General features: G+C 40.6%; 1 long non-coding RNA gene across 6 annotated transcripts in view; it reads right to left on the bottom strand.

Annotated features, from left to right (window-relative positions):
- Positions 1–25,259, bottom strand: part of LOC139123281 (uncharacterized) — a 417,909-nt gene that overhangs the window by 197,872 nt on the left and 194,778 nt on the right. For all 6 annotated transcript variants that reach the window (XR_011549635.1, XR_011549629.1, XR_011549631.1 and 3 more), the window contains one exon: positions 12,889–12,969. This is a non-coding gene — a long non-coding RNA (uncharacterized lncRNA). The remainder of the gene's footprint in view (positions 1–12,888; positions 12,970–25,259) is intronic.

Genomic DNA, 25,259 nt, shown 5'->3' with positions numbered 1-25,259 from the left:
TTATCTTGAGTGTAATCGAGATCAAGTACAACTGAGAATTCTTAACAATGAAAACCTGTGGATAAATAATATTTAATAATAATAATATTTGGTTCTTATATAGTGCACATATCCACAAGTAGATGTGATCAAGGCGCTTTACAATTATTATTACCCCCTGGTCACTGGACCTATATGATACCACTGAACTCCCTGGGGAGCAGACACAGCTCACATGTGCAGCCAATAAGCGCAGCAGAGCTAAACGCACACATAACAACCTCTGTCCTACCAGGTACCCATCACTCCTGGGTGGGGAGAAGCAATGAGGAATAAAGTGCCTTGCCCAAGGACACAACACCACAGCCATGCCGGGGCTCGAACTCACCATCCTTTGATCGTGAGTCCACTGCTCTAGCCACTGGCCCATGATGCCTCCTCCATAAATACTGTAACAGGAAGCTCTACATAATCTTCAGGCACTTCCTCTTCTGTCCCATAAGCTGAATAGTCTGTTCTTTTGCATCAAAGAATTAAAGATCAGGCTGGTCAGTGTTGAGGCTCCTTAACTCCATTTGCATAGATTGATCACGCACTGCTCACTACGGGGAAAAAGGCCTTCTAATTGTTCAGTGCAGCGCCGCCATCGTTTAAGCTCTGCCATTGCTATTGTCAATAGCAACAGATTTTTCAAGATGGCGGCGCCCAGAAAGAGAAGCTGCAATTATCGAGTTATAGTACTTATATATCTAAAAACAGCTGTAAATACAGGAGCCGAAAAGTAGAAAATGATACTGCTGTATTTCTTTTTGCTAGATATACTTCCCAAGATATGTCGGATTATGAAATACACCTGCAGACTGATTATACAGTCAATGTTTACAATATCGCGCAACGTATGTTGATGTCGCCGAACACCAGCAATACAAATGCAAAAAATGAACAAATTATGTATGCATTCAAAAATCGAAAACCACACAATGGGAGCATATTATCTCCAGATAATATGTGTATTTTTTTATTTACATAGTGGCAGCAATAAGCATAAGAGGCGAGAGATGTAATGGGTTGGTAAAGCATTGCAGCCGGTGAAAACGCCGTTGTTATCTATAGAGTACTCTACATGTAAGGCGCTGAATTACTTGCGTCTGTAACAATGTAAACTTTAAAAAATTAAAGCAAAACTTCAAAAATCTAAAACCATACAATTGAAGTAAACAACATCAAGATTATTTGTGTATTTTTTAAAGTCAATAGCTGAAGGAATAATAATCTCCAAGCGAGCGATTGACTCGGGACCGGTGAATAATCACAGCCGGTAAATATGCCATTGTATTTGTATGGGCTTTGGAGTAATAAATTACGTCGCCGAATCATGACAGTAAAATGTAAATTTAAATAAAACCAACGCAACAGCAAAACATCGAAAATAATACCCTTGTAGGACAGTATCTTAAGATTATAGATTTAGATTTTTACATTCATAGCTGAAGTAATAAGTATCTTGAGGCAAGCGATCGGCACGGTAGCGGCGAAGAATTTATAGCCGGTAAAAATGCCATCGTATTGTACTGGGTGCAGGAGAGAGTAACGTACGCGTACGTCGCCAAATCACGAGAGTAAATGTAAATTTACACGAAACTAACGGAATATCCAAACATCGAAAATAACACCCTTGTAGTACAGTATCTCAAGATTATAGATTTAGATTTTTAACTTCAAAGCGGGTGAAATAAATATTTTAAAACAAGCGATCGGCAGGATAGCGGCGAAGAATTTAGCCACGGTATAGATCATCGGCGCCCATTGTTTTCTATGGGGCGCGAGTATGTGCGTTGCCGAACAACATAAGGCGGTAAAAATGTAAAAATACAATAATTTAAGCCAATATTTAAAAATCGAAAACGATACGATTGTAGAACGACATCTAAAGATTACGGATTTAGATTTTTACATTCGTAGCTGATGAAATAAATATATTGAAGCAAGTGATCGGCACGATAGTGGCCATGAATTTGCTGATAGTAGATGCCATTGTTTTCCTATGGGGCGCGGGCAATGTGTTTTTTGTCGAACTACAGACGGCGGTTCAAGAGTAAAATCACAAGAATTAAAGCATATATTTAAAAATCGAAAACGATACGATTGTAGTACGGCATCTCAAGGTCTCAGGTGTGAATTTTTGTATTTATGAATGAAACATTAAAAAAATTGAAGCAAGCGATCCACAATGTACCGACGACGGCGCAAAAACCATTGTTTACTATGGGAATTTTTCGCATCATTCATCCGCACTTGCAATACCTAAAACTCGCCGGTTCAATTTTTTCATTTTTCGCACGAAATGGAAGAAAAGACACAGTCGTTCGGATGTTCATCGTAACAAAAATCGTATCGTTTTCGAATTTAAAATTACGCTCTACTTTTCCGGTACGAATTGGTTTCAGGGCTTAATTAGCAGTGGTGCTGTACGCGATTCGGACATAACCGCTTGTCTGTGTCAGCATAATTTTGGCAGAATTTTCGTAATTTATTTCATGTGTAAGTAAAATACTTACATATACGTTTTCATGCATATGTATACTATATATTTAGAGAATCTTTAGGACAATGCTAGCGTGAAACGGCGGCAATAGCCTTATATATTTCTGTCGGGCGTCAATGTCCATGAGACAGCGTGTCGCTGCCGTAGTTGACTCATGAATAATTCATTAGGACGACTACGCGTGGAACAAATGGGCTGGCAAAAAACCGTAGTGGCTTCAGCCAGGCAGTTCTTCAGTTGAGTCTCTCTGCCAGACTTGAACAAGGAGTCCAACTGTATAATATTATCATACAAATTAACCAGTTCAAGTGAACCTGCGATAACATCATCGCCTTCCCATTGTATGTAAAAGAAGAAAATCTGCTGTAGCTGCGGTAACTATCACCATCACCAATCATTCTGGACAAGACAGTAAAAAAATCTCCCGGGGGCTTGAAGTTACACTATCTCCCCATCCGAGAATCTAACAGCATGCTTTGCCAGCATGATGAACGCAGCTTGTTCACTCTCCATCAAGCTCCTAGACAAAATGACAGCTTTGGCATCTTCAATCCAATCATCTACAGAGAGCTCTGTGGAAATCTCTGTTTACCATCGGTGCCAAGTAAACTATTTTTCGCGTAGTATTAGTATTAAATGCATCTGTGCTTTAGGATGCTCTGTCTTTATCAGTCAGTTGCTTTATATTTTCTGAGCATCTTAATACAAGGACAAGCCAAGTATTACAAAGGCTTAATGACCCAATGTTGGCATCAGTTACAATATAAAGCGTTTGATTCTGAATGCTGCTTATGCAAATAATGTCAGTACAACACCAAATATACAAGGCATACAACTGTAACAGAAAAGCATGTACAGTTATCACGACAGGAAGCATGCATAGTTTTTATGCCTCTTAACTGTTCACACTTGAACAATGAGGCAAATACAGCCTAAATGTTACACTGCATGTGCAACAATTATAGTACAGAGTACACTACAGCTTTAAGTCTTACAAGGAGTAAACCACATGAGCATCGAGCACGTACTACCTTAATACATAAATGTTTTGTTAATCACGTGTACTATTGATCTTGTAATCACACAAGCTGTACAACACAAAGGCATACAAGCAATTCTGAGCATACACGGCCTTTCAGGTGTACCTTGTACAAAGTCTACGGTGATCTATTTTTCTCATTTAAAGTCGAACAAAACAAATCATAAACCGGTTTCCTTCACTCAGGAGTCAAATCCGAGTATAAAAATAATCGCAATCATACCAATCCATAATCCAATAACACTAGGTCAAAAATTTGTAAGACAATAGTTTGTAAACATAGACACAAAACAGCACAGAACAGACAGTAAATAGACGGTACAAACAAAGTCAAATTCATGAAAGAAAGATATATGGACCTCTGGCCAAAGACCAAGAAGCGATGTCAGGTGTTTCGAAAATAGTAAGCGCATCCTGCCCCACATGTGGCACCCGCCATATATCAATCTGTAAGTCAGATAGGTAGTGGTCACTAACTAAGGTCCAATGTCACCGATGCCATCAGCGATCATTTGTCGAAGAGAGATATTGCATTTATCTACCAGCTTGCGATACCTGCAAAAAAGCGTTTGAATGTAGAGACAAGTCTTGCTCTGGTGTAACTTGATTTAACAGTTTGAAAGAGAGATGGCCATGTCTCTCTACAAAATCACCATATGAACTGCATGCTCTTGCATATCATATAAGCTGGGAAATGTATACCCCATAAGCAGGTGAGAGTGGAATATTACTGATGAGGTGTTGAAAATTAATTATACTAAAGTTGAAATCATCTCTCTTGTCATATAGCCTAGTAGAAAGGTGACCATTGGAGTCAAATTCAAGTAAAATGTCCAGATATGAAGCAGAAGAGGCCGTTTCTGTAGTTTCTTTAATCTCCAATTCTGGAGGATAAATCATAGCGAGATATTTACTGAATTCAGAGTTATTCAATGAAATAACATCGTCTATGTATCTAAATGTTAGGTTGAAAGTACGAGCTACAGAGACCTTTTTCTGCTTGATAAGGTTCTGGATAAATTCTGCCTCGTATGAGAACAGAAATAAGTCGGCAAGTAAGGGAGCACAGTTAGTGCCCATGGGACCTAGACATCTATAGCAAACAAGCTAATGTCCGACAATGTGAAGTATACTGTCACTTCAAAAGTATGGCCGATGCTGTAAAATGTCACGGTATCAGTTGATCTTGAGCAAAATCAGATTTAGTCCATTATCTTGTCTTGAAATTGTCGGTTAATCCACAATCAGGGTTTCATGAATCCATCCAGCACTGGGGTCTTTTGTGGAGATCAAACAAAAATTCTTGGGAATCCCGCAAACTACGCCAAATGTAACACAGAATATATTGGACACAGACAACGGCCATACTGAGTCCAACACGCCCTTTTTCCCACTCCACAATTGATAAGACAAGCATACGTTACAATGTTTGTATAGGAATAAAAAATGGAAAGAAAAACTTGAAGTACAAGCAGAAAGGAAAATCTGCATTAGTCTCAGATCATTACAAAGTATGATATAAAGTTGAACACTAACTCTATATAGCAGCAAATGTTTCATAGACGACATTTACAATTATACAAGTCCAACATCAGGTAGATGCACTATACTGACAAGCAATGAACTTGGTGGTTGTGTTAGCTAGTCAACATGGCAAAGCATAATAGTACCTCTATACAAATACAGACAGTTGTCGTCACTGAAAAAATACTTTAAAATAGCAGATGATACATTTCACAGACACTCTTCCTGACTGTGATAGATAAAGGCTTCGAGCTGCAGCAACTATACTGCCAATCGACTGTATGTCTTACCTACATCGAACGGTAAACACAGGGTCAGAGTCTAACACAGAACTCTTCAATGCAACCTACACAATAGTTGCACATAAAACTTCAATAGCTCGTCACGAACGGAGACAAACTCGTTCTAACACGTTTCGTAAACTACACAAGAGTGTCTTGAATCGATCAGTGAAAGCTAACTGTGAAATACTCTTAAATGTCACACTGGAAAACTTTGCACGAGTTGTGTAGCAGATGGTGTGAAGAAACTCACATGGTGCATAGACAATATGTAAACTCTTTGAGTGTCTACTGGTCAAATTAAGCCAGTGCGAACAATTGTAAATATCACCAAAACTTCTGTGAAAAAAACTCCAAAGACGCAATGGGTTAAACTTAACATCTTACCAAAATATCTTCTTCACATTATCTTAACAATATTGGCCCTTTCATTATTTAATTTGCAACAATTTTGCACGTTTGCTTTCCACTGGAATAATTTTTCTTAAAGCCCATTATGGAGTATTGTACATTTGATAGGTATTCAAGGGCATCGACAAAGAGGAACAATGGCGATGAGGTATGGTGACATAAACATTCAATTTTCACATACATCGGTATGTGACTGTATAACTAACAAAGCAAAACAAAATAAAAACAAAGAGATAGACAATAAGACGCACAGACAGACAGAAACTCTGCCATCATTAATGCAGCATCACTAAGAAACACAAGTACGCCATAATCTGTTCATTAGAAGCATCAATTGGAAACTGTATGTGGACAAGCACGTTTTGCACGCAGCATATGTCAGTATCACTCCAACACTATTGTTTATACCAAAACTAATTAATGACATGTCTTGAAACATTCTGTTTATGTCGCAACCGGGACCATAAATAAGTAGTGTAGTGTATTGAAGTATCACTACCATGACGTAATCTGAGCTACAGAAGTTTGTTGGCAAACAATGCTTTGCGACTTTGAGCATGCGCAGTTGTTGATGTACGTTGAGGCAACGTTTTGATGCGTTGGGAGTTTTCCAGAATAAATCTGTTTGTTTGACTAAGATGTTAGTTTGTCGCGTGCTGTATTGACGGACATCACATCTGGCGACGAGGATGGTACAGATTACTGTTCTGGGAGGTCGTGAGGTAGCCAACTCTTCTCCGTGACCTGGTGAGTACGCCAAGATTTCAGTTGCTGTGATGACGCAAGCTGGACACGCTAGCAGTAGCACAGGCGGGGGTGGAGATGTGGTACCTCTGGCGACAGAAATTAGTGGCCTAAAACCGTTTGATGCGGCGGCCGATCCTCACTCAACTTCTCAACGGTGGAAGAAGTGGAGGCGAGCTTTCGAACTGTACTTAGCTGGGAAAGGGGTCGTAGCCGACTCACAGAAACAAGCGCTCCTGTTGCACACAGCCGGACTTGACGTGCAAGAGATATACTTTACATTGGTAGGCGAAGAGGTACAGAAAGATTACAAGGAAACCATGAAGGTACTGAACGATTACTTTATACCAAAAGCCAACGTGCCATTCGAAAGACATTTATTCAGACAAATCGCCCAGACCAGCGATGAAACCATTGATCAGTTTTGTATGCAAATTGAGACAGCGAGCAGCAACATGTGAATTTGGCGATAGGGAGGACAATACATTAGAGACCAACTCATAGATAAGTGCTATTCGCCATAGTTACGTCGGAAATTCCTCGAAAAAGAAAGTAATAACACGTTAAAAGATCTGTTGGTAATTGGCAGAGCACAGGAGGCTGTTGACTGTCAGATGAAAGCGATGGGCGAGAGTAAAGCCATCGACCATGTGAATGCTGTTGGTAGTACAACTAGTAGCCGTAAAGAGAGTAACGTACACTCATACTCGGGTAACAGAAAACCATGCAGCAGTAAGAAAACCTGTTATAACTGTGGACGTGTAGGACACTTTGCCAAGGACCCAAAATGTCCAGCAAAAGGCCAGAAATGTAGGTTGTGCGGCGACATTGGTCATTTTAAGGTGAGATGCCCTAAACAAGGTTCCAGTAAACAACAACATAACGTACAGACAGAGGTAAAGTAAGAACAGGATTTAAAGGTGGTAAGCCGGAAATAGTGCAAGTACCAACTATGTTGAAGAAAACTGTGCTGATGGATCACAGCGTGGTGCACAGAGTGATGGGGCACTGCAGAATTATGCGTTTACAGTTGGGAATGATGCATATGGTCACAGTGGTAGTGTCACACTAGATGTAGGTGGAGTAAAGTTGCCTGACGTCCTGATAGATTCTGGAGCAACATGTACTTGATAGGCCAGCCGACTTGGGAATGGTTGAGTCTCAAGGTATCCAGTGCACATCACGGAAGGACGCAAAAGTATTATATGCGTATGGTTGTAATAAACCGATACCTACCCTAGGTACTTTTACAACTGAGATAGTGGCACCAGACCAAACAATATGCAGGGCAGACATTGTTGTCATTGAAGGCAAAGGAAGAAGCTTGCTGTGTAAAGAGACAGCAGAGATGTTGAATCTGCTTCGTGTTGGTCCTATTCAAGCTAACACAGTTGATGGGAATTCAGACAGAGCCATAAGTGAAGAGTATAGTGATATACTTTGTGGCATTGGGCTTCTGAAAGGTTATGAGTTGAAACTGAACATAGATGACTCAATTAAGCCTGTGGCCCAACCAGTGAGGAGAATTCCATATGGTTTGAGAGGAAAAGTGGACCAAAAGCTAGATGAGCTGCTGGAGCATGGCATTATAGAAGAAGTGCCAGAAGGACCAACTGGATGGGTTTCCCCATTGGTGGTAGTGCCAAAGGCTGGTGATGACGTACGTATCTGTGTGGATATGAGACGGGCCAATGAAGCAATTATAAGAGAACGCCAGCCAATTCCTACAGTGGAAGAATTGTTACATGATTTAAATGGAAGTACAGTCTTCTCTCGCTTAGACTTAAAGTGGGGTTTTCATCAAATCCAGCTGTGTGAAGAGAGTCGACACATCACAACATTTGCAACGCATCGAGGCCTGTATAGATACACTAGGCTGATGTTTGGACTTTCTTCTGCACCAGAGAAATATCAGAAAATCATCAGAGATGTACTTAGAGGCAGTCAAGGGGTAGATAACATCGCAGATGATCTCATTGTACATGGTAATGGCACTGAGGAGCATGACGTGAGACTAAGAGCTGTGCTGAATCGACTCAGAGAAGTTGGATTGACACTGAATGCCAAGAAGTGCCAGTTTCGTCTATCAAAGTTGACATTCTTTGGTCATCAAGTGACGCAGAGAGGCATTGAACCTAGCGAAGAGAAAGTAGCAGCAATTCATGATGCAGAACCACCAAAGACAGCTGCTGAAGCAAGATCTTTCATGGGACTAGTACAGTTTGTGTCAAAGTTTATGCCAGATCTGTCAGCAGTAGCAGCGCCTATCCAGAAACTGTTGCGGAAAAATGTTCAGTTTGTATGGGGTGAAGACCAGCAAACTGCCTTCGATGAACTCAAGAGGTTGATTACTCAAGCTGATACACTTGCATATTTCAGAGTAGACTGCAGGACGAGAATAGTAGCAGATGCTTCACCAGTTGCACTGGGAGCAGTACTTACACAGTTGCAGGATAACGAGTGGCGTGCAATTTCATTTGCATCCCGCAGACTGACTGATGTTGAGCAGCGCTATAGCCAGACAGAGAAAGAAGCTCTAGCTTTGGTATGGGCCTGTGAGAGGTTCAACATGTATATTTTCGGACGAGAGTTCGAACTTGAGACTGATCATAAACCATTGGAATATATCTACGCAAGAAGATCCAAACCTTCAGCACGTATTGAGAGATGGGTATTACGCCTGCAAGCATATGACTTTAAAGTAGTCTACAGACCGGGTAAAACCAACATTGCTGACTCATTGTCACGGCTGAATTCCAGTACACAGCGTGATAAGGGTGAAAACTATGACTTTGTCCGTCAAGTGGCAGAGAACAGTGTGCCAGCTGCTCTCACACCACAGGAGATAGAAAGAGAGTCAGCAGATGACCCTGAGCTGAACCTCATAAAGAAATGTGTCAGAACTGGAAATTGGAACGAATGTAACATCACCAGCTACATTCATGTGAAGGATGAACTATGCACATATGGAGAACTATTACTTAGAGGCACAAGAATTGTGATTCCACAGTCTCTTAGGGAGCAGGTGTTACAGTTAGCTCATGAAGGGCACCAGGGTATTGTGAAAATGAAGAATAGATTACGTACCAAGGTATGGTGGCCGAAGATTGATAAGGGCGCAGAACAGATGTGCAAGACATGCCACGGATGCCAAGTAGTTGGTGAATATTCAGGACCAGAACCTATGGCACGAGTTACTCCTCCAAGCGGTCCATGGCAAGATTGTAGCAGACCTGTTAGGTCCATTACCTACTGGGGAAAGTATATAGTAGTGGTAGACTACTACAGCAGATTCTATGAGGTTGTAGCCATGAGGTCCACAACAAAGTACCAAGATCATAGAAGCACTAATATTATATAGGGCTCAGCCCTTGGTGTCGCGCCAGGGGTTAAGATTGGCAATGTTATTTGTATTGATTCATGATAAACTGTAATTGTTACTTCGTAAACGTTTATATGACAACTATGCCCAGTTTCCCTCTGATGAAAGCAGTTCACGTACAAACGACGTCAAACCCTGCACAGGCTGCAGCAGGGCAGGTATAGATTTTCTGTAGCGTGTAAAAATTTTGGACAAAAATTGGCAATTTTTACAATGATAACAGCCTATTGCGATAAACAAGGGACGTATTATGCAATCATTATCATTGCAATGGTAACCGCACTGCCCACCTTCCACTTGCAAGCTGAAAACTATAGCGTTCCGTCTAAAAACTTGCAATTTTTGAATCTAATTATTGACACAGGGGGCGCTCTTCTATAATTCAATCCCAGCATTCTTTGCGTATGCCCCCGTTCATGTGCACGACAGTTTTCTCCGTTTATCTATATCAACGATACCTGCCCTGCTGCAGGGTTTGACGTCGTGTACGTGTGTACGGCGCCTATCTGACAAAACGTGCTTATCTGACAAAAATCTTTTTAGCAATACCCTGGGGAGTCACTTTAGCCAGCGCACTTCATGCGCGCGGTAAATGTCGCTTCGCGCTTCGTACGATGTTGTGTACACGGAGTGTGCCAATTTAACGTAAATACGAAGTCTTCTATACGAAGGATTTTGTTTCTGTAAACTACTCTCAAATTGTTGACACGTTGTATTGTGGTTGTTCTTCCATCAGCCGGGCTCGCGCTTGCTCGCTGTACGTATACTGTAGTCGAGACCATGGAGATAACGCCGTCATGTAGGTGCTTTTCTTATCATCAACGTTCATGTTTATTGAGTATAATATATGTACTCAAATGGCTAAATGAGCGATCGAGGAGGGTAGGTGATGAAAAACAAAAACACAAGTACTCTGCTTGCCATTGTGGTGATTTTGATACTCCCGTCACCGTGAGAGCGCACGACCTCATGTGACCTCGTGCCCTGACCTCGTGCCCTCTCCTCTACCCCAGCCTCTATGTGTTGATCGATGTATACACAGTGATTAATTGAGGCGCTCGGCGATTTTACGCAATCAAGTCTCATTGATAGATGACAGGAAAAGTAAATTGTCACAAAAACACCAACAGCATCATTCAACTGACATTGCTGGAGAGGACTGCGAATTTTTGTCATATAAACGTTTATGAAGTAACAATTACAGTTTATCATGAATCAATACAAATAACATTGCCAATCTTAACCCCTGGCGCGACACCAAGGGCTGAGCCCTATATAATATTAACATTTACTAGCTAATAAAAGAGGTATATTTTATAAAGGCATGTTATATCATGGTAATTTGTTTCGTATTTGTTTATTTATGAGTACTCAAAAAAAAACATGGCGGCGCCCAACTGAGAAAGAAGGGTACACTTCTGGTTACTCGCATAGTATATTATGAATAAGCGCATGCGTAGTCAGTAAGCCGCTGGCGCGACTATTACCTATATTTGCTAGGTATGGAGTACCTCATTCACTGAGAACAGATAATGGACCACAACTGGCTTCAGTTGAATTCAAAGATTTCCTCAGAGAGCATGCCATTGAGCACAGAACAACTACACCTTTGTGGCCTCAGGCAAATGGGGAAGTTGAAAGACAGAACAGATCGTTGATGAAGCACTAAGAATAGCGCAAGTTGAGAAGAAAAACTGGCGAGTAGAGTTGTCAAAATTTTTGACAGCTTATAGATCTACACCTCAGGTGACAACGGGATGTACACCATACTACCTAATGTTCGGTCGTGAGATGAGATCAAAACTACCAGATCTGAGACGGGAACAGTCTGTGACAGATGAAGAAGTTCGTGACAGAGATTGGTCTAGAAAGTTGATAGGGAAGGATTATGCAGATGCAAAGAGGAGAGCGACAAGGAAAGAGATGGAAGTTGGGGACAAGGTGTTGATGAAAACACCAAAACCAACAAGATGTCACCTAACTTTGAACCAAGTCCTTACAAGGTTGTGAAGAAAGAAGGTGGAGAAGTAACAGTACAAAGTGAAGAAGGAACTGAGTACAAGCGAAACGTCACTTTTCTGAAAAAGTACAACGAGAAAAATGATGAAAGTGTACAAAAGGGATCTGTCAATGTGGAAAACGAACCGGACACCAATTTACAGTCTGGAGGAACTGTCAGTAGTCCAGCTAAACAGATCAGGATTTCCAGACCAGTGAGAGTCACTCGTATGCCAAGGAGATATGAAGACTTTGTTATGTCAAAAGAGTAGTTACAGACTCAACGTGGACCCTTTTTGACAACTGTTTATTGAAGTTAACGTTCTGAGTTTTGATTCACTTTCATACATGCATGCTTACCAAAACTTTGTTTCTTTTCAGTGTTTGAAGGCAAAGCGGATGACCAGATGTAGCATCGTGTGGACATATAGACATTTGCTTCTTTAACACTTGAGCTCTGAGCAAGGACATTGATGACGTTTCAAGTTTTGAAATATTTGTTTGCTTTTCTATTTGCAATCATTGACGCTCAGTTGAATTGAGACAGACCACAAGTTTGAAGAAAGGAGGGATGTAGTGTATTGAAGTATCACTACCATGACGTAATCTGAGCTACAGAAGTTTGTTGGCAAACAATGCTTTGCGACTTTGAGCATGCGCAGTTGTTGATGTACGTTGAGACAACGTTTTGATGCGTTGGGAGTTTTCCAGAATAAATCTGTTTGTTTGACTAAGATGTTAGTTTGTCGCGTGCTGTATTGACGGACATCACAATAGCGGTATAAGGGTTAAATTGTCTTTGAGATGTTATGGAGCTTATATGTTACTATATTTTAACAGAAATACCATACTTAACTTGGTTGATATTATGCGGAACGCAGTGAATTTGAATTAAATGGGATGCATTTGTTTTATTTTTTATGCATATTTGGTAAATATAACCAAGGGATACTGTTATGTAGGATATATTAAAAATTACACTGGCCTTTCTCTATATATTCAATCCAATCTTCATCAACTTGCATTTTCCATTCCCAGTGCGCCATATCGTCAAATCTTCAAGTGTCTAGGAAATAATAAAGTTACATACTCAGAATTAGTATAAAAAACGGAAAGTGTCGAGGAAATCGTCAACAGTAAGTTATATCAGGATTGTAAGGCATGATCAATAGGTTAACCGAAAACAACCAAGTAGTTCACATTACTCTATCCTCGCAAAGAATATGTTGTATTAGTTTATTTGCTTGTCATTTAATTTTTCTTCAGCTCTGTTTTTAACAGTCTGTTAAAACTCTATTTGATATAACATTAAGAGTGACTTATTCCGGTGTTGATGCCAGGTAAGCTAAAGCCCGTCAGGGTAAAACGGCCAGAGCTTATTTGACGATGATCTTAGAGATTTGGTATCAATCAGACCAGAGATACCGGTCAGAATTATCATAAGTCATCATACTAGGATACCCATAAAACTTTGATATACAATCTGTCAGTATAATTGCCGGTGTATAAAGCAATGCTGCCACCACAATAGTATAGAGAATGTTTGTTTTGTTCTAGACGTCTAGTGAGATTGGGACTCTTAAATGGGTAAATAGGGACCCCTCCAAAAAAGCTATAACCCAGGGTCCCCTGAAAAGGGTCTGGGAGCCTTCATTTACCAATTTAAAAACTTGCTCTTTTTTAAAAAGCTGCCTACCCCTTAAATTGGTAAATGGGAGATACCAATCCCCTAAAACAGATGTTTTTTCTGGACCACTATAGGGGATGAGAGCATTGTTTCGGTGGGTTTAAGGCCCAAGACTCATTTTGAGGAAGGGGTGGGTGCATTTAGCCTTGGTTCGCGGTATTGAGCCCTCGGTGCGAATTGTTCCGTTTGGCACTCAATGGCACCTAGAGTAACTATTTGCATCCTTGCGGCATGCCCTGTTCTTTCCAATTAAACAACCAGCTGCGATGGGGTATCCCAAGGGCTGCGGGTTACAAAGCTTCACCAAACACATGTGCAATAATATTGCGGGGTCGAATAAGTTCCACATTGGGTGCGCAAGCATTTATGTCTACACTCTCTATGCCTACTACTACGAGTTAGCTTGCCAGTAAGAAGTTAACCCATGCTTGTGGCCTATGGTGTATTTTCCAGAGCACTGCTCGCTCAGTATTGTTTTACAAATGGCCCTATCAGGGTACTCACAACATAAATAAATCACCATGGCAAACAATATATTCACCTCCAGTAACTGTCTTTGATGATTCCTGCTCGATGAGATTATCGATGATAGGTGGTACTACGATTATCACACACCCTATGTCAAAAGATTTATCATCGAGTTTCAGAGAAATTATGGCCATTTTCCTTTGCTTGAAATGAGCAAGCCATGCATAGATTGCATAGATCTACACATGGACCCACGAGCGCACTTTGTTTACTTAAAAGTCCTGCAAACCTTTGCAAGGCTAGTTTGCGACTTAAGGCAAGAACGCTGTTGTCCTTGAGAGGCACGGCACCTCAATATGTCGTTCCTCTTGAGCTACTTCCAAGACAGCGCACTTTACCATCCTACCCCATTCTAGCAATTCTGAGCTTTTACCATCAATACCTACAGAAAAAAATTATGCCAAGCCTTTACGCTAGCTCAGTTAGCCACGCCCCACGTTTTCCTCAAATAAAAATGCTAACCTAATTTTTATTGTTAGGTCAGAAGGTCAGATGTCAGTTTGACGCGAGTTAATACACTGTACGAAGTTTAGCGTCATTTTGTGAGATGTTCAGCTAGTGGTTTGAAGTAAATCTCTAAATGTAAAAATGCCCAACTTGTTTTAAAGAATCTACTTTCTTTGCGTCCTAAAAGACGAAAAAGAATTATTCTGCTTGGAGATCTGTGTTTAAATATGACCCACATTGCAACAACGCCCGCACATCTGTATGGAAATACAGCATGAAAACGCAATAATACAGATAAATTCACATTAATGAGTTGCCTGTATTCACGTGAATCCACATGAATACATGCTTGCTGAATACAAGCAATAGATTTTATATGCACTATTCAGCTAAAATACAGGCAATAATCCATTGTAATGCAGTAAGTATTATAGGGTTTTAGGCAGTGAGATGAAAAGGCCAAACAAACATGATGATTTAGTTACAAAAATGGTTTGTGAGTGACATATAGTGATCAATAGACAGTATCAGTCCAGTGATATATGACTACCGTTGTGCTAATCACAGGGATATATTGCATCAAACACACAGGCGATTCACCGAAAGTATTTAAAGAGTGGGTGTGTTATTAATAATCCACTTTCATGGCAATGAAGTGCTGTATATTATTCCAGTGCGCTATTATAGGTCAAGAAAGAAACCTCTTTTGTCGGACAGCAGTCTGTAAAAACGCCTTCAATGTTTGAGAATCTGGTGTGAAATGAAAATATCCCCCGAGGCTATTATCTCCAGCTAGACAAGCATGTATTGTTTAAATTTATGCGTGGTCATTCCCTTAAGCTCATCAAAGGAATGTGGATATGTAGCATTGAATAATACGCGCTCTTTTTACAGACTTGACAAAAATCACAAGATAGCTCAACAGTAGAGTTATGTGTTCGATACACGGAGGGGGTCTGCTCATATCGCCCAACTAATCAAGTGGTGACCTAGCAAGCCCATTATATAGTGCGACCATTACATTTCTCCTCCCTCAGTATGTTTACCTCCTAACGAACAAATAAGCAGCCTACTGACACATTTTCTGAGCTGTGGACAAACTTAACAGACTTATGTAGGATGGGCAGCTGCATTACTGGCTCGAACTTGGCGTCTTTGATGTCAGGCTGAGAAAAAATTCAGCAGTGTTACCATGCCAGCTCCTTTGTATGAACATAGAAAACCAGTTTGGTCAGTTGCGCAACCACTGGCTCGAATGGATATCTCCTTTTTATAAGGGACTTTTCACAAAGTCATATACTACATAAGAGTGACATGAACCGGGAGGGTGGGGCATTGGGTAAAGGCAGTTTACGAGCATGTTTGGTACAAAATAAAGTCAAAGGGGCATTTCCGGCAGGACTAGGTCAGAATCGCTGTTATTTTCGATCTGTGGGGCCAAAGTCATTGCTTTATCTTTCAGCCAGAGTGACTGCTGACACAGGTATGAAGGGTCCCCATAGGCACGCGCCGACGGTTCAAGAGGTACAGGGTCTAAACGGGGACTGAAAAACTTATATTGACTTGCAGGGAACTTGCATGAATGAAGCAAACAAAATAGTCATCATACGTTCTTTCCTCGGGTCATTCAGAACCCTAAAAGCAAGGAATGGCTTGCGAGCCTCTACTGTCATGCCTTCAGATATATTCAAATATATTATACCTTAAACAGGCTTCTAAGGCATCAATGGTCTCAAAGCTATAATCTTAATATCCCCTCGTTACTCAAAGTTAAAGGCCTTCCGATCAAATAAATAGTCAGTTACTGGCGTTGGTGATGTGCCACAGAGTTGTTTGAACATTGATCCAAGTGTAGATTTCGGAGGTTCATCAAGGTATTTGCTTGCTTCACAAGACATGGTATCTGTCAAAAGTTTCTGTATTTGATCTGTTGGCAAGGCTGATTTAACAGCAGTTGTAGTCGCAGTCTTGGCCGGAGGTGACATTACATGGTCAAGGAGTGACTATAACAGTATTAAATCCTTTAGCAGAAATTTCTGTACATACCGCATACTTATGTTTCTAAGTCTAAACAGTCTATCCAGTTTAGCCCACATGTGTTACGGAGTGGTACATAATTGAAGGAACGGAATACAACTAACAATCACACATCCCGTATGGCTGCCTTACAACCCTAAGACAGTGCACGAGGCTCATCAAACTTTGAGACAAGGCAAAGTTCTTTTAATATATAATTGAAAATATACTATTTACCATTTTATGGCATAACAAAATATGTACTCTTGCTTAACAGACCATCAATATCATACAAATGCACGTTTTAAAATCTTGGCCAACAACGGAAAATGTGTCAGCATATGGGAAGCTGGCGGCTAACCGGTACATTGCGTTACTTCTCCTGTTGAACATGGCTACATTTACCCGTGATCAGCGAGATGGAAATATTATTTGTAGACCTTACTTTGATGTTTTAAAATTGATTTCACCGTAATCATGCCATTCACCCCAAAAATCCCTTACAATTATAGCTCGTTTTTTTTAAATCGTAAAGCATTCAGTTTTTATAAAAGTCTAGTCGGATTGAGTGAATGGGCGGGCGGGCAGTTCGCAGAGAGCCATTTACAGTACGGTGTGCATGATCAATGCAAGCACATAGCCGATTGCTGTAATCGTAAATTGTTCAAAATGTAATTTACTGCAACAAATTGAACTAGCGTGTTAGATTATAAAGATGTTGTAAGCATTAGTTTTTGACATTTTGATCTCAGATATGTTTCATGATCATAGTACGCCATAGCATTTGCGCTCGCTGACTTTTTTGGTAGCCACCTAATTTCGAAGATGGCGCCCGTGGGTGACACAAGGCCAAAGCGGATATACTCGCCGCGATCATAAATTTATTACAAATACCTATGATCTCAACCTGAAAAAAGCTAGAGTTCGACTTCATTAGATTTTTGTCTTTGCTTTTGTACATTCAAGCTTCAACAAAGATTTTGCCGATGTACGCTTAGTTTAGGCACAGACAAATAGGAAGACAGACTAGCAACGGGTATTATTCAAGGTGTGAAGTGCTTACGTAAGCCCTCCATGTTCGCCTCGCCTCAGGTAGCTCTCGCCTTTCTTTTCTGAAGAGTTCCGACTATGCATCCTTCGGTTCTTTCCGGATTTTTGCAAATTTTTAAGCCAAAGTATGTTCGGCAAAGTTTGTGTTGTTGTTGTCGTGTGGTGCTGAGCGGAATTGGCGTTCTGGCAAAAAAGGGGAAAGTTTTGAGGTACAGGAAAATGAGTTTTACCATTTTAAAAATTCCTCTCACATTTTATGAATATTAATGGGTGTGTTTCAAACAAATTTGAAGGTCTTATATCGATACTGTCTCGTTTTACTCAATGGTTTACGATCACTCATATTGTCTTTTAAAAGTTTGTCATAGAAGGACGTGTTCATGAAACTGGTGGTGTGTTATGTTGTGATTGGCATGCAGCAGTGTGTCCTGAGGGCAGTGATTTTTGCCTGAGAGCTCGCAAAGTAAGTATGGTTACTACGCGACTGGCAGCACGATGCCATCTCCTCGTCTTTTTCGCATTATCTCATGCAATTATCAACCACGAACAAAGTCTCTAAAAAATCTAACACCTGTGATGCTCATTTTAGTATGAAAAGGCTATAGTCTACCGAGACGACCATGGAACAAAAGGCATGCTGCGTTGCTAGTCTGTCTTTCTATTTGTCTGTGGTTTAAATGGTTATGCACTGTCCTTCTATTTCAACGATGGCCGGGTAAGGTGTCGGTGGCAGTTGCCGTGATCGTAAATACCTTTCAAATACAGTCTTTTATGACAATTTAAACAACAGAGTAAGTAATTTCTTATTTTATTTTCATTAATCTTTGGCATTTAGTCTTCGTTTCTTCTTCATACTGCAGCGTTCCTCCGTAGAATTTGCCGGTACTCACCGAGACTTGACTCAAAACATCTTATGGTACCCGATCGCAAAATTACCATTATGAACAGCTACGTACTGTTGCCATGATCGTAAGTGTGTAGGAAGTATGGTTTGATATCACAATCCTAACAATTGACATCTTAAAATTAAGTTGGTTTTGTATGGTTAAGCTTTGACGTCGATTTTGCCAATGCCGATGTCGATTGCGGGCAATTTCAAATATGGCGCCGTTTTCTGTCTCACAAAAATAAATACACCGGTCGCTATAAATCGAGTACCCCGAAAACCAAATGTTACCCCAGTACGAACACCTATCACACATACAAAATGTTACCTGTGGATTAAATTAAAATTATGTTCAACCATGGAAAATTTATTTTAAATACATAATCATAGAATTTCAGCTGTGACCCTGATGGCTAAATATTCCCACAGGTTGCTTGTTAAACCAAAATATCATGCACGTACGTTGACAATCATCGCCCATTATTAAAACAATCGTGGAATTCTCAACAAAATGGCGGCCACAAAATATTGCCCAATAAATGCGGAAGTGACTACGACACCTACTGAGTTTCGGGCTATTCTATAATATGGAACATTGTCAACAGAAAGATGGAACACCGAATATTCTGGAATGAAAATCACGTTTTCTTCTTGCTGGGTTAATGAGACTTAATGAGACTTAAATTGCCAATACGCGTGTTTGTTCGTTGTTTGTCGGCTCCAACTATTTTATCGATTATCGTCAGATAAAACACATGTGGGCCCAAATGGACTCATTGACTCATACAAGATGAAAATTCGTATATTTTGTGGTTGCAAGTATGAATCTAAATGGGTTTTTTAGATTTTTCCTCACAGGGTTTCTTTCTACCCCGGCGAAAGTGTCAGTGGTCTAGCATGGACTACCATGTTAGTTCATGGTCATATGAACATGGTCAACCTTGGTAGTTCATGGTCGACCATGTTTGTTAAATGGCACAAATTACCATGGTTGTCCATGGTCACCAACCATGGTCAACCACAGTAAACCAAGGTAGTTAACCATGGTTAACCATGATTGACCATGGGCATCAAACGTGGTTGACGATGTTATTAACCTTGGTCAACCATGATCACCGACCAATAGTATTTGATGGTTTTTGAATCAAAACCTTGGGTTGAAAATTGTCAAAGCAGAAATAATCTTGGTATAAACCTCACCAAAACTCTGCAAAACACCAGTGATCCCTGACTGGTGTCATTATAACTTGACAAACTCGCTTAAGGATCAGCAAACTTAGCTTCCATTATAGTGTCCATAGCAATAACAGCCAAGCCCTTCAGATTCTATCAAAGATCATCCTCCAACATCTTTTGAGTGTTTCCCTGAATGTTCGATGAGCAAAAATATCCAAAATTTCTCCCAAAATCGATGTTAAAAACACTGCTACTTTTCCAGTTGTTCACTGAACAGACAATCCGTTTGAAATGAATTTTGAAGATGGCTGCTTCAAATGACCCAATCAAATGCATTGCTTTATGACATGTGACATCATGGTAAAGGGTCAAAGGTTCAATGACAATGGACCTATGGCCTTGCCTATGTTGATATCATGTTTCGAGGCAAACATTGAGTGAGACTGAGATAGTCTTAACGTCCTGCCATTGCAGCAGTGCTTTCATGCCCTCCATGTCAATAATTCCAAGAGATTCAGCTCGATATTTGTCCACAGTCTTCTGACATGAACAAGAATACAGCAAATTGGTCTGAGCTTCCCGGGCAACAACATTAATTCTCTCAAATAACTTTGAATGATGTCAAGAGACTCAACTATGTAAATATAGGAGTGTATATACATACAGCCTACTATCAATATGATCATCAAGAAAATTGGGCATCAAAATTAAACTACCATGAGTCATCAAATATCATGGTCAACCATAGTTGACCATCGGTAACCACGGTCATAAATACAATCAGTCATCAAATACCATGGTCAACCATGGTAGCCAATATCCATAAACAGGTCAGCCATGATAGACCGTGGTTAACTGTGGTAGACCATAGTATTGGAATGCCTACTGTGGTCTCATATCATGGCCAACCATGGTAGTTCATGGTCAAACATCAAAAACCATCAAATACCTTGTTGACCATGGTACACCACAGTTGACATTTCGCCGGGGCAAACATGTTGTTCGCCACTGTAGCTAAGTGGTTGCTTATAGGAGGTCCACATACACCCTGCATATCATAGAGTTCGTTCAACTCCATCATCAAGCAATAGTGATCGTTGTCCTCTGCTGCAGTGTTGTCTGCATTATTGTGGAATCTTGTAAAAGATCTGCATAATCAATATTCTCTGACTCATTGTCATGTTCAGTGGTTTTTGCATGAGTTTTATTCGTTTTTGCAGACGCATTGTCATTGTCTGATCCTTCAAACTGACATCTTCAGTTTTCTGTTTTCGGGCTCGTCAATACGATCCGCTCTCACACCAGCCACCATATTTGATGTCAGTGTCTGAAAGGCCCCAGCAAATCACCCAATAGATGTTTGTTCCATTTGAAACAATTTTTGCATGAAGTCAACATTCCCGTCCCTTCCCTTGATCGGCTGAAAATTTACGAAATTTGCAGACTTAAACTACCTGGTCCCCAATGTTGTGTATTTCTTAACAGAGGCCCATTGGAAAAATGCATGACATAGCATGTCAGTGTCACTGTCAGCCATTTTCCACAGTAAAATTGCAATTATTGTAGTCCTTCTCATCGCAGATTTGGTCTTGTAGGGCTTCTTTGCGTCATCCCGTAGGCTGCCCTTTATCCGATTATGGGTAATGATTTGTGGAGCTCGAGGATGCTTCTATTGTCACTGCAAAACACCAGTGATCCCTGACTGGTGTCATTATAACTTGACAAACTCGCTTAAGGATCAGCAAACTTAGCTTCCATTATAGTGTCCATTGCAATAACAGCCAAGCCCTTCAGATTCTATCAAAGATCATCCTCCAACATCTTTTGAGTGTTTCCTGAATGTTCGATGAGCAAAAATATCCAAAATTTCTCCCAAAATCGATGTTAAAAACACAGCTACTTTTCCAGTTGTTCACTGAACAGACAATCCGTTTGAAATGAATTTTGAAGATGGCTGCTTCAAATGACCCAATCAAATGCATTGCTTTATGACATGTGACATCATGGTAAAGGGTCAAAGGTCCAATGACAATGGACCTATGGCCTTGCCTATGTTGATATCATGTTTCGAGGCAAACATTGAGTGAGACTGAGATAGTCTTAACGTCCTGCCATTGCAGCAGTGCTTTCATGCCCTCCATGTCAATAATTCCAAGAGATTCAGCTCGATATTTGTCCACAGTCTTCTGACATGAACAAGAATACAGCAAATTTTTGCATGAAGTCAACATTCCCGTCCCTTCCCTGATCGGCTGAAAATTTACGAAATTTGCAGACTTAAACTACCTGGTCCCCAATGTTGTGTATTTCTTAACAGAGGCCCATTGGAAAAATGCATGACATAGCATGTCAGTGTCACTGTCAGCCATTTTCCACAGTAAAATTGCAATTATTGTAGTCCTTCTCATCGCAGATTTGGTCTTGTAGGGCTTCTTTGCGTCATCCGTAGGCTGCCCTTTATCCGATTACGGGTAATGATTTGTGGAGCTCGAGGATGCTTCTATTGTCACTGACTTTTGCTGTCTCCAAGTTGTACTGCAGCTAGTGTTATCATCTTTTGTTGTCGCCATATCTTTCCAAAGTTCATAGTGCGAAATTACATCACCGAAAATTCCCGATTGTGGGATATTTCACGCATGCAAGTATAACATTCCGTGTTCAGTCACTTTCTGTGATAATTCTCCAGCAAAAAGAAAATTTCGCCGAAATCACGGAACGATTTATAGGGGTGTCACTGTCGCTACAGGAGAATGCTCACTGAGTTCAGGGTAGCCTTGCGCAATCGCGAGTCAGTGACTACAGTCAGACAGGCAATGAGGCAGAATTACATGTATTACATTGTACATTCCACTTCTTTTGTAATGATTTACGATTCTAATTTAAGTATTTTTTTTATTTTCACAGAGCATCTGACTGCAGGTCATGTCTTGTAGTTTTATTTATTTGAATCTTAATAAAAATTGTGATGAAAATTACCCTTTCTGGTTTTCATTGTGTCCATCTTTGTAATGTCATGGTGTTTGAGGATGTGTTCTGCTTGGCCCTATGTTACAGCTTTGTTGTCTGTGTAATACCCAGTGCCAATTGTGAACAATAATACTCGTTTTATTGTAGTTTAAATGGGCCGGGTTCGAGGCTTAGAGTGAGACGGTCTCCGGATGATGCTACCTAATAGTTAATCAGAACTGGCTTTGACCTGAGAGCGTTTACATGTGGATAACCTTTGTCCACAAAGTTATTGTTGCTGCCAAGGAATAGTAACAATGCCAGACGAAGCACAAAGTTTCCATGAATGGTGTGAGGCAGCAGGCCTAATGGAGGATTAATACGACGTGCAAACTACACAAGGCATCCTATCAACCGATGTCCTGAAGCGCCTCATCAATCAAGACATCATCGGATTTAACTTGCCTATAGGCCAATGCGGACTGCTTTGCTGGACATGGAACAACTTACAGGCTCCGCAAAACCAACCTGCATCCGGGACAGAAACATCAGGGGTGACTGCAAAGTCCCTTGCCAAAGATGCAGAACTGAACAAACTCCTCGAAGCTTTCAGCAATGACGCGCTAAAAGACATCGTATTTGACCAGCGCATCACATCCCCGAATCTAACGAAGGACGAGTGTAAACCATTACTGCTTCCGGACTATATAACCACAAAGACTGCTTCGCTGGACTCTCCCGACGAGACGGAGCTAGCAGCTGAAGGGGACATGAAGCTTATTATGCGGACCACCAAGCGTAGACCAAAACCTGACAGCGTTTCCCTTACTCAGTGGATATTGGCCAACGCCCGAATCATAAAGACACTTATTAACCGCAGCCTGTCCACGAAGGACATGTTAGCGTACTCGATCACACAATTAATATCGGGTATTACGCACACTCTTTTACAACATCATCAGTTTTATCGTATTATTACGAGTATTGCAAGAAATAGGCGATGGACTCAATCACATTTGGTTCCGTTGACCTCGATTTACCACTGTATCACCTTGATAAACGACAATGACCAGGCAAACGGAAATACTCCCAAGAAAAACACTACGAAGGACACTGTGGGCCGCAACTTTGTCACACGAGAAACCAAAATCTGCTTCGAATTCCAAAAACCAGCCGGCTGAAACAGCACTTCCTGCCGTTTCGCGCACGTGTGCATAGAGGGCGGCTGCCGCAAAGACCACCCACAACACCGCCACAATTTGCAGCTCAGCCAAGAACGGGTGGTCAAGCCTAGCATAAGGTAGCTAGCCCTCTGACTGATTGCCTGGAAAAATGGGAAAACGAACTCAAATACGACAAGGATTGCTACTACATTCTCAACAGCATAAAATACGGTTTCGACATCATCGACCCTGGCACCCCCTTGAAAAAGTGGAACGAACGAATTATGCTTCATGCAACGATCCTGCTTACTGTGAGGCGGTGGGACAACAGATTTTGCACGAGATATCAGCAGGAAATTACAAGATCACGAAAAGTAAACCGCACATTATAAGCAGTCTCGGTGCTATGCCGAAGAAATAATCAAACAGGTTAGACTCATTCACGATTGCAGTCAACCTGCCGGCAAAAGCGTGAACTCATATGCATCTACAAACTCGTTCAAATATGAAACTATCGATCACGCTGTCGCTATGTGCAAACCAGGATCGTACCTGGCCAAAGTCGACCTGAAATCCGTGTATCGCTCTGTACCCATAAGCATTGACTCACAGCGTGCTACGGGCCTACGTTACATTTTTTATAAGATCGGCTTTCTTTTCTTCAGACATTAAACATACAACTGATCGTAAGTGATTTACAGGTGATTTATCAACTCTGAAATAATGCTGTTTCTCTTGACATAATGTAACATAATTCCCCAATCAATAAACTTGTCACGTTGTTTTGTTTCAAAAATTCTTGCCTTGTATACTGTAAAAGTGCCAACTATAATTATCATATTCAAGGCTTCAAACTTAGGCATTCCTAGAAAACAACCATATATAACATGTTTCCATCGCATGTTTAACTGGATATCGTATGTTTTGTTAAGGCCCCGAAAAACAGCCGCCCAAAATCGTTTACTCGTGCACATTCAAAAAGAAAATGCACACAGTCTTCAAGAGAAAGACATTGCTCACACATGGGAGAAGGTTCCTTCTTCCATCTAAATAAATTTGATCTGTGAGGTAGTTTGTCATACAACAGAAACAAACTGAGTGATTTCTTGATTGTTATGTTTTTTCACCTTGCTTGACCATGTCAGCTGCCAACTGGCACACTGACCAATTCTGTTTTCCACACTGTTTTTGCATACGATGTCCCCACACGTCTCATCAAAATGTTCCAGTAAAAATCTTTACAAGATAACATATAAACGTCTACATATTTTCCTTGGTGATTCTGTTTCAAAATAGTTTTTCTTTGTCGATTTACCACTAAGTTAGTTCTTAGAGTTCTCATACATTGCATCCATTGATATGTATTAGCTTTCTTTAACTTCATATACTGGATAATCCAATTTCTTTTTCTGCAATCTATTCAAAAGATCACATTGCTGAATGAAATGACCATTGGT

The sequence above is a fragment of the Ptychodera flava genome, chromosome 2 (genome assembly GCF_041260155.1).
Source record: "Ptychodera flava strain L36383 chromosome 2, AS_Pfla_20210202, whole genome shotgun sequence".
Lineage (NCBI taxonomy): Eukaryota > Metazoa > Hemichordata > Enteropneusta > Ptychoderidae > Ptychodera > Ptychodera flava.
The sequence above is the reverse complement of the archived record's forward strand: the minus strand, read 5'-3'. Positions and strand labels throughout refer to the sequence as shown.